The sequence below is a fragment of the Amblyomma mixtum genome, chromosome 10 (assembly GCF_055824585.1).
Source record: "Amblyomma mixtum isolate Tamu chromosome 10, ASM5582458v1, whole genome shotgun sequence".
NCBI lineage: Eukaryota > Metazoa > Arthropoda > Arachnida > Ixodida > Ixodidae > Amblyomma > Amblyomma mixtum.
In genome coordinates this window covers 22,719,119-22,732,994 of record NC_143021.1, presented here as the reverse complement: position 1 = coordinate 22,732,994, position 13,876 = coordinate 22,719,119, and the positions used below count along the sequence as shown (strand labels likewise).

General features: G+C 52.4%; 1 pseudogene; it reads right to left on the bottom strand.

Annotated features, from left to right (window-relative positions):
* Positions 1 to 13,493, bottom strand: part of LOC149325342 (uncharacterized) — a 41,655-nt pseudogene extending 28,162 nt beyond the window's left edge.
* Positions 13,494 to 13,876: the final 383 nt, after the last annotated feature.

The following is a 13,876-nucleotide window of genomic DNA, read 5'->3' as shown; positions in this document are numbered from 1 at the left end:
CGCGGTTGGCCGCTGCCTTGCGCAGCCCCAGCCTCGGGGACCAACTCTGGGCCGTCCAGCAGGCCCGCGAGGCGACGGCGAGGCAGCGCCTCGACGTCCCCACGTGGGAGACCTAAGGCCCCGTCGGCGAAAGCTCTGCAGGACTATGAATAAAGTTGTTACCAACGAACCAACCATATAAGCATCAACTTTCGCACAACCTTGCCAACGTGGCCAGGCGCTATGGCGTACAGGTAATCTTCTCGGCTCCAAACAAGCTCAAGAAAGTGTGCGGCCTAGTAAGCAGAACAATAGGGATCCAGAGAGGACAAAATAAAAATAAGAAGACATGCCATACTTCGGGATTCATCGCGTGCAAAACGGGTGTGGTGTATGAACTGCACGTTTCCTGTGGCAAGACCTACATAGGTCAGACACGGCGTTGTGTAAACGTGCGGCTAAAAGAACACGAGAAATCGCTCTTTGGATCGAAGTCCTCGCATTTGGTTGACCATTGCCAAGGATGTAAAGAGTGCAAGCCGGATTGTGTGCCGGAATGTGGGCCAGTGTGCAAGAAAAAATGCAATCCACTTTATGCGCAGGCTGAAATTCTGTCACATCATAAAGAACGCCTCCAGCGCGAAATTACAGAGGCTTTTTTTATTTCGCGACACGGAAATTCATGCATAGGCGCACCGTCCATTTATTTAACAGCCAAGGAGCTGGCATACCAGGATCACACTTGGAATTAATATCATTTCCTTTTCCCTCCTTTTTTTAGTTTATTGGGTATTTTGGTTTGCCCTCCGTGACTGTGACCATGAAGTTTCCTGTTTTTGCACCTTTTATGTACCCTTTGCACCCTCAGCATTCTTCAGATGTATCGCCCTCTAAGGTTTATCTTGACGATATCATGTATGTTTCTTTTTGATTTACTTCCCGAGATGGGTATATGTGTCATGTGTTCTGCCATTAAAGTTTTAGTTGCGAAAAAGCGCTAGTGTTGTGTCTTCTCTCCTACTTTGGTCCTCGTTTTTGGCGCTAACTTCATCATGAATATCTAAATACTTTGATTGCTTTGTTCCAGTCATCGCGTCATCTAAAACGTCATCTAAAACTCGTCATCTAAAACGCGTCATCTAAAACTCTGTCAATGGAAGAGAGGAAAATCCGGCAAAACACAGGCGCCACACACGATCCGATACATATGCCACTTTTTCGCACATATGATCCGCCTTCAAAGGTAACAATCGTCGAGCTGAGATAAAATTCTAAAAGGGACAGAAAGCTTTCAAAAGATATGCCGGTGGCGTTTTGAAAAGTTACCACCCCATTCTCTTCAATACACTCGAGAGCCGAAGTTAACAGCTCTTGGTGGGGTACAGAATAAAATAAATCTTCCGCATCGATCGAAAACATGCTACCAAAGGTACTTTTTCCATAAAACATATTACATCACGAGAGTTTCTAGCTTTAAACGGATCTTTAACATGCTGTGTGTTCAGGTTCTTTAAGAGATACCTGCTAAGCATTAATTGCCACCTGTCCCGTTCACTCACAATACTGCGGAAAAAATTTATGAGTTTTTACAGTGAAAAAAATTTTCAAGCTAGTTTCACTGCAATCAGCTATACTTTTCGCAAGCTTGCACAGTTCCAATTCGGTACAAAGGCTGTGTGGTCGGCTGTGTGGTGCGGAAACGTGCTGCCTTCTGTTCGTCATGCAAAGCGGCTGTGCCGGATCTTACGATCTGAGCTGTGGCGACAAGTGAGACTGTACTATGACCTGCTACGCGTGGCATGTTTCTCCAACTTTCCGCAAAGGATTGCAGAAGCGAAGTTGCTTTCTTTCAGAAAGCTTGCTTGCCAGACGACGGAGTTCTGGTGGCGGTGCACTTTACACCATCTACCAAGGGGCCAAAAGAATCTGGAGGAAGAAGGAGGGCTGAAGATGCTTCCTGGAGCTCACGTCTCAGAAGAAGTTAGACGACTCGTAGAGAAAGGACCAAAGTACAGTTTGGAGCAAAGAACCAGCGGACCACAACTTCCCGCTATGAACAGAAGTATGGCATCCAAAGCGCCCTTGGAATACCAGGAAAGATGCCTTCTCGACGGTGTGGACAGCCTCTCAAGGAAGGTTTCAAAGAAAGCAGTCACCCGTAAAGATTCCATGCGCAGTGTGGTGGACTATTTCAAGTCTAATTCCCTACGCCTAGTGGAGAGTGATACAGAGGGTGGTTTTGTGGTGCTTACCTCAGGAATGTACAACATAAAAGCCTTCCAAGCTGTCAACAAGAACTTCGTTCCCACGAGACAGAAACCCAGCAAGATAAAGGCAGCTGCAGTTTCCCTTTGTACCGAATTAGAACTGTGCAAGCTTGCAAAAAGTATAGCTGACTGCAGTGAAACTAGCTTGTAAATTTTTTCACTGTAAAAACTCATAAATTAGAAGTTCCTTTCCGCAGTATTGTGAGTGCACGAGACACGTGGCAATTAATGCTTAGCAGGTATCTCTTAAAGAACCTGTACACACTGCATGTTAAAGATCCGTTTGAAACTAGAAACTCTCGTGATGTAATATGTTTTATGGAAAAAAGTTCCTTTGGCAGCATGATTTCGATCGATGTGGAAGATTTATTTTATTCTATACCCCACCAAGAGCTGTTTACTTCGACTCTCGAGTGCATTGAAGAGAATAGGGTGGTAACTTTTCAAAACGCCACCGGCATATCTGTTGAAAGCTTTCTGTCCCTTTTAGAATTTTATCTCAGCTCGACGATTGTTACCTTTGAAGGCGGATCATATGTGCGAAAAAGTGGCATATGTATCGGATCGTGTGTGGCGGCTGTGTTGTGCCGGATTTTCCTCTCTTCCATTGACAGAGTTTTAGATGACGCGTTCGACCGGAACAAAGCAATCAAAGTATTTATATATGTTGTGGGTGATTCCTCTGCGCGGGGACGCACAGGCAGTGACTCGAGGCAGGTCTTTGTATGAAAAGGTTTAATCTCACATCAGGGGGGCCGGTCGTCGTCGTGGCAGCTGGGTCAAGTGGTCCTTTGGCAGGGCTGGTCCAAGAGCGAGAGCGGCGCGGGCCTTCCCGGTCGTGCCTTATGAAGGCTTTCTCCTAGCCTCGCTCCCCCCGCCCCACCACTCGGGAAGAAGGGGTCCGAGGCTACCCGCGGTGAGCGGCGTGAGATTTGACCTGCCCGCGAGCAGACCCTACATCTCCCCCCCCTCAAATGTCCGTCCCGGGGTCCGCCAGTAGGCGTTCGATGACCTCCGGGTCCGGGTCCATAGAGTCGTCGCAGGGGAGAGGGGTGCTCGCCGGGGGGCCGCTCACCGCTAGCTGGATGGGCTCCTCACGAGCCGCCTGGGGGAGCGAGGCGCCTGGCTCCACTGGGGGCCCTGCCGGCAGCGCCCTCCAAAGCTCCTCGGCCGCCGGGGACAGCATGTCTGGGCGGCTGGACTGGAGGATGCGGAGGGCCGCCTCCTCCGGGCTGACCCTCTGCAGTGGCACAGCGGGGAAAGGTGCTGCAGTCGCCGTTATGCCAGGTATGCAACGCACCGGCCTCATGGCGGAGCCGGTGCACGACAAGTGTGCCGGAGAGCGAGCACAGGCCGGCCCGCTCCTCGTCGTTTTACAAGCGGCCGATGGCTCCTGGACCGCCTGGGTTGCGGCTGCTCGGCGGCCGAAGCGCCGGCTGGGTGCTGAGGGGTGCCCTGCGCTTGATGATCCCTGGCGCCCTTGCGTTGGCCTGCACCACTGGGAGGTGCTCTCCAGTGGTTAGGCACGTGGTTTGGCTGGCGGTGGGGGCCACCGCGGCCGTGGAACCTGCGCCACTCGCGCGGCTCCTGCTGCCAGCCGGGTGGCGCGCCTTGATGGCGGCCACCGTTCGACGGTGGTCTGCCTTGCCTTCTGGAGTCCGAGCCACGGGCGTCGGTCCGCTGGATCTTCCTAGAAGACATACTGAGAGGGCGAGAGCACTGCGAGTGATTATTAATCGAGAGACACGGGTGCTACCTGGTCCTCAGGTTGTAGCGTCGGTTGCGAACCGCACCGCTACCTGCTCGTCCTCCCGGGGGTGAGATCACCGCATCGCGCTGATTTTCCACCGCTTCGCAGCCATCGTCCTTGCGAAGGTGGAAAGCCTTCAAATCAGCGACATGCACCCGACCGGCGGTTTCGCCGTTTGTCAACAACCGCAGCTGGTAGGTGAGCGGCGTAGTCCGTGCCGTAACTTCGTACGGCCCAGCCCACTTGTGCGCTAGCGACGCGGCGAAACCGCGCGCTGCGTCACTAAGTGGGTGCGTTCTCTTGAGTACTAAGTCGCCCGTGTTGAAAACGACGTGACGGCGACCTTTGTTGTACTGATCCGCCTGCTCCATGCGCGCGACATCGAGGTTTTCGCGGGCTGCTCGCTGCGCTGCCTCCAGGCGCTCCCGGAGCCTTGCCGCGTACTGCGAAAGCGGAGGGGGCGCAGGCCCCGCCGCGTCGAGTAGGGCATTCTCTAGCGGAAAAGCGATCTCTCTCCCAAAATTCATGTAAGTGGGTGTAATACCCACTGACCTGTTCACGGTTGTCCTTGTAGCGAACGCCAGTTCGGACAGCCGCGCGTCCCAATCTCTGTGCTGCTCGGTCGTCGCGACCAGCATGCTCTTCAGATTTCGATTCACCCGCTCGGTTATGTTGCTCTGAGCGTGGTAGGGACTCGTTCTCCTGTGGCGGATTTGAAGCGCCCGACAAGAGTCTACAAAGACTTTGGTTGTGAAATGCGAAGCATTGTCCGTAATCAAGTCGGAAGGGAAACCGAAACGAGTGAAAGTCTCCAACAGGTTTTCCCAAATTCGTTCCGACACAAGCTTCCTAAGGGGGAAAACCTCAACCCACTTGGAATAGTGGTCCGTTATTACCAGGATAAATTGGTTTCCGCGCGCGGACCGAGGGAGGGGTGCCATGATATCGCACGCGACCACTTGCCACGGGTAGTTGCTAACTACCGCCTTCATCATGCCAGCGGGCTTGCCCGCCCGAGGCTTGGCTACCTGGCATACCGGGCAGGTACGGGCGTATCCCAGCACATCCTTTCTCATGCCTGGTCAGGTCGCGACACGGCATAACTTGTCGTAAGTCTTACTGCCGCTGCCATGGCCTGCCAGCGCTGAGTCATGGAAGTACTGCAGGAACCGTTTCCGCAGCCTTCTCGGGACCACGACTCGGAAAGGGGATGCTATCGCCTCTTCCTCGTCAAGTTGGGGGATGTAGCGGAGCAGCAAGCCATCATCGCCCAGCAGATACGCGTCGTACTTGCCCTCAGCGTCCCCGGTGCAAGCTGCGCTGCTCGCAAGCTCCTTCAGCACCCGCTGGCAAAGACCGTCTGCTTTCTGGGCCTCGATCAGCTCTTCTCTACTGACCGCTACTCCCCAAGACAGATTTCTTTCTGCCTCGCTCCTAGGCAGGCGAGCGGTCGCCGCCACGAGCTGCTGTGTTTCCCTTCTCTCGCAGCACAGTGCGGGACCTTTGTTCGCCTCCTCCTTCTCCAAACCGGGCGCGACACTCCCGCCCGCCCTCTCCTCCTCTCCAACAGCTGTGACGCCGCTTTCTACAAAGCTGGGCTGCGCCTCTGAAGCGCTTCCGCCAGCCATCCATGGTGCGCGCGATAAAGCATCGGCCACCTTGTTCAAGCTGCCCCGGTGGTACTCGATGGCGTACGCGTAACGTTGCAACGTCAGCGCCCATCTCGCGAGTCTGCCTGCGGGGTTCTTGAGCCTCTTTAACCAAGACAATGCCTGATGATCTGTCTGCACGGTGAAGACCGCTCCGTCTAGGTACATGTCGAACTTCGACAATGCGAACATGATCGCCAGGCATTCCTTTCCGGTCACGGAGTAATTCCGCTCCGCCGATGTGAGCGTGCGACTAGCGAACGCGACAGGGCGCAGTTTGCCCTCGTGTTCCTGTAACAAAACAGCTCCAACACCGTAGTCACTAGCGTCTGTCTGCAAGACAAACTGCTTGTTCAGGTCGGGGAGGCGCAGACTAGCGGTATTCGCTATCGCGCGAGCCAAGGCAACAAATACGTCACTCTGTTCCTTGCCCCAGACCCACTTCGAGCCTTTAACGCAACAGCAGGTTCAGCGGCCTTGCAAGCTCCGAACAGCGCGGGATGAATTGCCTGTAGAACGCAACCATCCCCAAAAACCTCTGCAAGCTTTTCACATCCATGGGGCAGGGGTAGTTCAGAATTGCCTGCAGTTTGTCATCATTCGGTCTCAGTGTGCCATCATCCACGACAAAGCCCAAGAGGTTCACTCTCTTCGATGCCAACTGCACTTTCTTTGGATTAATGGTTCGACCGGCACGTCTCATTCTATCGAGAACGGAATTCAGGTGAATGAGGTGCTCCTCGAACGACTGTGAGAATATCACAACGTCGTCGAAGTACGCCATGGCGTAGTTGAACCTTGCATCGCCCAGCACGATGTCCATCAGTCGCATGAACGTGCTCGGGGCGTTAGACAAACCAAACGGGAGTCGAGTAAATTCGAAGAGCCCGCGGTGCGGCGCGGGCTCTTCGGCCCGCGCAGGGAAGCGGCGCGGGCCTTCCCGGTCGTGCCTTATGAAGGCTTTCTCCTAGCCTCGGTCCCCCCGCCCCACCACTCGGGAAGAAGGGGTCCGAGGCTACCCGCGGTGAGCGGCGCGAGATTTGACCTGCCCGCGAGCAGACCCTACAATGTCGACGGTTTCCTAGTGGTTTTGAACAAATGTGACTCCTTGATCTACCACGACACTGTGGCGGAAGTTTTAAACAGCTTCAAACACTTTGGAAGAGGGTTAAATTTTACGCATGAGGTTCCGATGGATAACAAGTTGCAGTTCCTGGACCTTCTTATCTCTTTTCCAGATGGTTTAGTTTGCTGGTGCTATAAGCCTCGTGCGCAAAAAGAAATTACGCAATATGATTCTGCTCAGTCCAAGACGGTAAAAAGGGCGGTTGCAACCATGTGCTTACTACAAGCTATTAATAAGTAATGTTGTCATGTTCTTCAGGAAAGTTTCGATTCACAGATTTCGAGGATGATATCAGCGGGCTTTCCTTTAACCCTTTTAACTGCCGCGGCTGAGACGATGTTACAAAAATCTAAGAGGAAACCAGCGGTTGATGTAGCAGATAAGGAAGGGAACGAAAGGGCAAGAATGAAAAGGCCTCAAGTGATACCATACTCTCACCGCGTGGCCCACAACTTAAAAAAAATGGCCAAAAAATACGATATTCCAGTTGTTTTTTCAGCGCCCTGCAAGCTGAAAAGCCTATGCCCTAGTGTGAATGATGAGAAGAGAAATAAAGGATGCATAACGAAGCACCAATTCAGATATGTTGGTTGCAAATTTGGAATCGTCTTTGAGATACCCCTCAGTTGTGGAAGAGTGTATATTGGCCAATCTGGACGCTGTTTGAATAAGCGCTTGCGGGAACACGAAAGATGCCTTGTGCAGGGGACCGGAACAAACTCGGCTGTTGATTGTAGATCCTGTGATAGGGGATGGACATGCGTGCCATTGCTAAAATATAGACGGGTTATCGGAAGTGGCAATGACGAGGCTTCTCGGGTGTTGACAGAGGCGTTCCACATGAGGAAGAAGGAATCTTTGTGTGTCAGCAGCCCCTCGATGAAGTTGTACTCTAACGAGTATAAATTATTAGATAGGATTATCTTACAAGATGTGTGATCCACAGCTTCGCCAGGCGTGTGCGCATCTACGCAGTCTTCGGAATGTGAGCAGATTCTGTACTGGAACCAGTGTATAAAATGACTGTTTCATCTGGCAATAAATTTAGTTGAGAGTAGTGCTCCTTTGTGTCTGTGTTCTATCCCCGTCCTTTCTTAGTCGTTTTGTGCTAAAAGCCTTTACATTACCAAGGAACAGGAGCAGGCACATATTCTTCGATTTCTTAGCAAACATGGAATAGTTATTACCAACCAGCATGAAGAAACGCATGCCGTGAAGCAGCCTCAAGATGACGCTGTTCCCACGCCCACTGAAAGGCGCAGGCCGCTGCAGTCCGTTTTTATCCAGGTGGAAAGGTGATGTCGTGGACGATGCGCAGGACTTGTACGATGGGGCCATAGTGTAGTAGGGTTGACAGAGCTCTTATTTTCCACGCTGCCAACTTGAATGTCGACAGTCACTGGCATAGCCGGAATGGCATCAGCCGGTGCCATAGGTCCCGCGCTGAGTTGAAGGATTGCCGTTATCTGCATGAAGAAACGCATGCCGTGAAGCAGCCTCATGGTGACGCTGTTCCGACGCCCACTGAAAGGCGCAGGCCGCTGCAGTCCGTTTTTATCCAGGTGGAAAGGTGATGTCGTGGACGATGCGCAGGACGTACGATGGGGCCATAGTGTAGTAGGGTTGACAGAGCTCTCCATTTTCCACGCTGCCAACTTGAATGTCGACAGTCACAGGCGTCGCCGGAATGGCATCAGCCGGTGCCATAGGTCCCGCGCTGAGTTGAAGGATTGCCGTTATCTGCATGAAGAAACGCATACCGTGAAGTAGCCTCATGATGACGCTGTTACCACGCCCACTGAAAGGCGCAGGCCGCTGCAGTCCGTTTTTATCCAGGTGGAAAGGTGATGTCGTGGACGATGCGCAGGACTTGTACGATGGAGCCATAGTGTAGTAGGGTTTCCAGAGCTCTCCATTTTCCACGCTGCCAACTTGAATGTCGACGGTCACAGGCGTCGCCGGAATGGCATCAGCCGGTTCCATTGGTCCGGCGCTGAGTTGAAGGATTGCCGTTATCTGCATGAAGAAACGCATGCCGTGAAGCAGCCTCATGATGACGCTGTTCCCACGCCCGCCCGATCTCAGTACGATCTCAATGTACGATCTCAGCGAATCCGGAGTGTTGTAGTCGATTATAATCTGTCATGGTCGCCTCAGATAAAAAAACTCCCCGAGAGGATTACTGCAGCATCGCAAGTGTTCAGGTTTATCGCGCCGATCAATGCCTCTGTTTGAAAAAGCCTACGTTGAAGGAACCTTGCGCTACTGTCTACCAGTGCTTCAAAGATTATCTAGATCACGCAGTAAGACTCTCGTTGCCGCACGGAATAACTGCCTGCGAATATGCCTTGGCCTTCCAAAGGGTTTCTCTGCATCAGGAACAGTAGCGGAGGCAGGATGTCTCCCACTAGAGGAGATTGCCGCCCAGGAAACTATGCGTACCCATTTCCGCCATGCCCTGCAAGGAAAGAAGCACTTCCTACACCGTGTCCACCTAACTCACAGCAACTCTAGCTTCGGCCAGGAAGTGCAGCTCCTGCCCTTCCCTACTATTAATCAGCCACAGAAACTACTACCTCTGGCCTTTCCTCCATGGACACTCTCTCCTCTAAAAGTGAAGATGTTTGTTCCAGTTGTGAATGCAAAGAGCCGCATGCCACAGGCAGCGCTTCTGCAAGCTAATCTCGCCTATTTAACCGAGGAATATACGCAGCACACTGATATCTGCACCGATGGTTCAACTACTGAAGGAACCTCTTCTTGTGGCGTTTATGTGCCCTCAACAGGCAATGCCCTTTCTTACCGGCTGCAGCGGAGGACACCCTCTACTACAGCTGAACTTCACGGCATTAAGGAAGGTGTTTCTTACATCCAGCGCCGAACCGCCGGCCGTTGGGTTATCTTCACCAATTCAAAAGCACCTCGGCAGATCCTGGTCAACCTGCTGAAGGAAACTAATCACCAGCCAGTTTCCCTGGACGTCGGGTATCTACATCATTTACCTATTGCCGCAGGACACTGCATAACCTTCCAGTGGGTACCTGCTCATTGTGCAATTCTGGCTAATGAAAAAGCAGATCAAGCGGCCCGTAAGAGCCATCAACATCGGAGATTCATTCGAATTTTTTTCACGAAATCTTATGCGTCCCAAATGGCTGAAAGTTTTGCTTCCGAAGAAACGTATCGGCTTTGAGTTTGCAGGCACATCAGTACCAATTTCTTCAATCAATCGACCCACATCTTAGATCAAGACTCTCACCCAGAATTCCTCGACATCTGGAAACACTTTATCACCGACTTCGTCTGAATGCTGCATATACAAATGGCTTGCGATACCGTTTTGGACAAATGAACAGTCCGCATTGTGGCAACTGTGCCTCGATAGAAACTATGGAACATATCCTTATTGAGTGCCCTGCGTATGCTAACGAGCGTGCTGTTGGGACTGGAGCATCCCACCGCTGCCACCACTGTTGGGACTGGGAGTCCGAGCCAGGACACGGTCGAGGCGACGGTGAGTCAAATGACTTTTGATGTACAGTATGTACAAGGGCTTTTACATGATACAAGGGCCAAGAGCACCACGGGCTAGCACAAAGAAGAAGGGCGGCCCCGGCGGCGAGCGTAGCTCCGGCATGACGGCTCTTCTGCTGCCCGTCTGCTGCTTGGGTTCAGCGCGGCTCCGTGTTTAAAGCCGCCGGTGTCCTTTGCGGCAGCCAGCCATTCAAATCCTCCAATCAGGTCACGGCACTGGCCACCGTTCAAATTAGACGAATGGTGTAGAGGCGCCCGGCCGTTGAAGGCTTGCCGACAGGAACGGGCGGCCGGCGAAGCGTCGCAGGTGTTCGAACCGACGGAGAGGAGTGGGAGCAGGAAGGGTCCGCGTCGAAGTGGGATGATTCACGCTGCAAGCCGCGACATGTCCGAGAGAGTCTGGGCTTGCTTTGCGCGGCGGCGAGCGCGCAGCGCTGCTTTCCAGAGAGGCCAGCCAGCGAAATGTGGGCGCCGGCACAACAGCACCACCGACGCCAGACAATGCGCCACGAAGACGAGCTGCTTCCGCGTGGATCGGATGCGGGGCGCGCTCGTAAACCAGGCTCCTACAAGTTCTCGTGTGGCGTCCAGCCGCAGGTAGCTCCAGACTCCTTTCCGTGAAGAGGTCCCGCTTGTCAGGACAGGATCACTGCTCCGCAGCTTTGTCGCCCAGGTGACTGGATCATCTTAGCTCGGTCCTTCGGAAGAGCTTGCTTCTCAGCATCGGTCGTTGACCGTTCTGCATGTTACCAAGAACCGACCTTCAACTGACAACACCCAACACGAGCAAGTGCCCTCTGTCACGTCAATACACCAGACTTAAAGGTCACAAAAACTCCGCTAGCAATATTTCTGTCCTCTTTTCGCTCCCTCTTTAACAAGAGGCACACGTGGGATACAAGAACTCTAAAGTAATTAACTCAAAGAAAGAGTCAAACACAGGAAATACTCGGAATGAAATGAATGCAAAATAAATTCGCTCTCTTGAGATCACTCGGCCAGGAAAAGACTCAGCTGAGGCCACAAATGAGGACATAAATTTTTCCCCGATCTACGAGCGAACTTAATAACTGTTCGCGAAGTGATAAAATATGTCACGAGGAGGCGAAGGCAGCCTTGCTCAGAGCGCACGGCTTAGTACGCCTACGTTCTTGTTTTCCTGGCTTCTAATGGACGTTAAACGACACCCGCTACAGCGGAAGCTAATGACTCGGCCCCTCACTGTGGCTGCGCTTTTCTCTTTCTCTTTGTACTTGTCTTTCCAGTTTCTACGGGAGAAACAAAACGAGAACGATTGCGCTTTCATTGACTTGCGACTTGTCCTTCCCTTTGCGCTTCGCGCGCCTGTCGCGACGTTCCATAGCGAGTGCGCAATGCTTCCGATGGGACCGTTCTTTCTTTCTTTTTGTTCGTGGCAGCAAGTGAGACACTCGAGTCTTAAATTTATCGCGCACCCTTTTTCCTCTCCGCTCGATGTCAGGTTCGCATCTACACGGCCTTTTGATTTCACGCCTACCGAATAGCATTATCCTGACACGCGGCTTTCCATCGCGATACCTATGCTTGGCCGAGCGCTTAGGCAGTTTCTTCTTCCCAATTTTCTTGACCCTGTCACTGCGGCCACTAACAATATTTCGCTTTTTGAGCCGTACACGCGTTTTAATTGCGCGTGCGTGCCGCTTCATACGGGACCGCGGTGTCTCCTGTGACTGCAGCGGAAAGAGAGAGAGAGAAAACTTTTATTTAAAATGAGGAAGGTTGCTCGAGCAACTTGGGTGGCACCCCTAGTCCAAGGCGCCACTGGCTTTAGCTGACTGACGGACTTGCTGAACCAACTTAAGTTGCTGATCCAGGGTCTCGCTGGTCAGGGCCACCTCCCACTGCTCATCTGTCGGGTTGGATACAGTTAAGTGTTTTGGTTTCGTTGTGCATTCCCACGATATGTGGTAGAGCGTAGGGCAAGCTCCACACCAAGGGCATGTATTCTGATATTGAGTGGGGCTAATCTTGTGTAGGATGAACAAGTTAGGGAAAGTGCTGGTCTGAATTTTCCTCCAGTCTATGGCTGCGGAGGAGTCTAGATTTATATGAGGCGGTGGGTATTTTCTGCGCTCCAGCCGAATATGTTCTAATCTGTCACCATAGGTGCTAGGCATGGGCGTGGGGTAGGGATGAGGATCCGCCCGGTTGGTTAAGTCTCGGGCTAGATCGTTGGCTACCTCATTTCCAGCTAGTCCTTCGTGACCAGGTGTCCATGTTAGTCTGTGTGTTTGGCTGAGATTGCCAAGTAGCCGTGTTGCTCTTGAGGGAAGCCTGCCATTAAGAAAGTCTCGGCAGGCTTGTTGGGAGTCTGTTACAACGTAGGAGGACTCTCCTCTTTGGTCATTATGTTTGATGGCGATAGCTATTGCCAGAGCCTCTGCAGAGGAGGGGTTTTCTGCATAGATAGAAGCTTGGACAGCCGGTTTTAGTTGGTGGTCAATCGCAGCGACTGAGAACTTTCCCGGCGTGGGGTAAGCCCCAATGTCTACGTAAACGGCTTTACGGTCGCTTTCTAGGTGTTTCTGAAAGAGAGAGACTGCATGAGAGCGCGTGCCTTTGCGCCTCTTGCTCTCTCTGTGCTGGCGGCAAGATACACCCTTGCCTCGCTCCTTTATTTTGAGCCACTTGAGCAGCGCTCTCTTGCATCTCGGTTTCCTTCGAAGATACTCTTTCCCGCGCGAATGCTTGTATGCTTTCTTTTTGCAGTTTACCTTACTGCCCAGATCAATCTGCCTCGGCACACTTATGTGTTTCGCTTTGCGCGATAGCGACGCCTGGAACACTTCTTTAGCTCTGATTCTGATGCTAGCTTCAGGGCTGTCGAAGTGACTGACTTTGCTGCTATCCATGTGCCGTTGAAGCTGATGCTTCCGATGGTCGCAACCCGTTTTTGCGCGTTTGCCCTTTCTCTCTTTTCGGCGGCGCCCGTCTTTCTCATGCCTGCCTTTCATCGTTGGGCGGCACCACTCGTTCTTTTGCCTGCATTTCACCGTCTTTCGGTGACAGCTCTCTCTCTTGAGCTTGCCTTTACTGTCCTTTCGGCAGCAGCACTGCTTGCCTATCACCTTGTGGTAATAGCTCTCTTTTCGGAACTGGCTGTTACTTTCCTTCCGGTTGCTGCTGTCTTTCTTGTCCTTTCCTTTCATTATCGCCTGTGGAAGCACATGCTGCTTCCGTCGCCTAGGTTTCTGTTCTCTGACAATATCACTCTGATTGTCAGCCGATTCATATGTGCGACCTAGATCAGGCCTGTCTTTGGCGCCTTTACTAAGTTCCTCAAAGCTGTGCTCTTCCTGCTCAGCGTCTCTGAGTGCGCATTCGTCCTCATCTTTCTCGAATGGATTGGCGTCTACCACTCCTATGTCATCCGGAACGTTCTGTTCTCCACTGTCGTCCAGCGCTTTAGCTTCTTCAGGCGCTGATGAACCAGCGTTTTCTCCTGACATTAGCGCTGACACGCGTAATGGTCCTGACGCGTTTCAGCCGATTGCGGATGAGGGTCGGCTCTGCACTCAGTCGCGATGTTCCC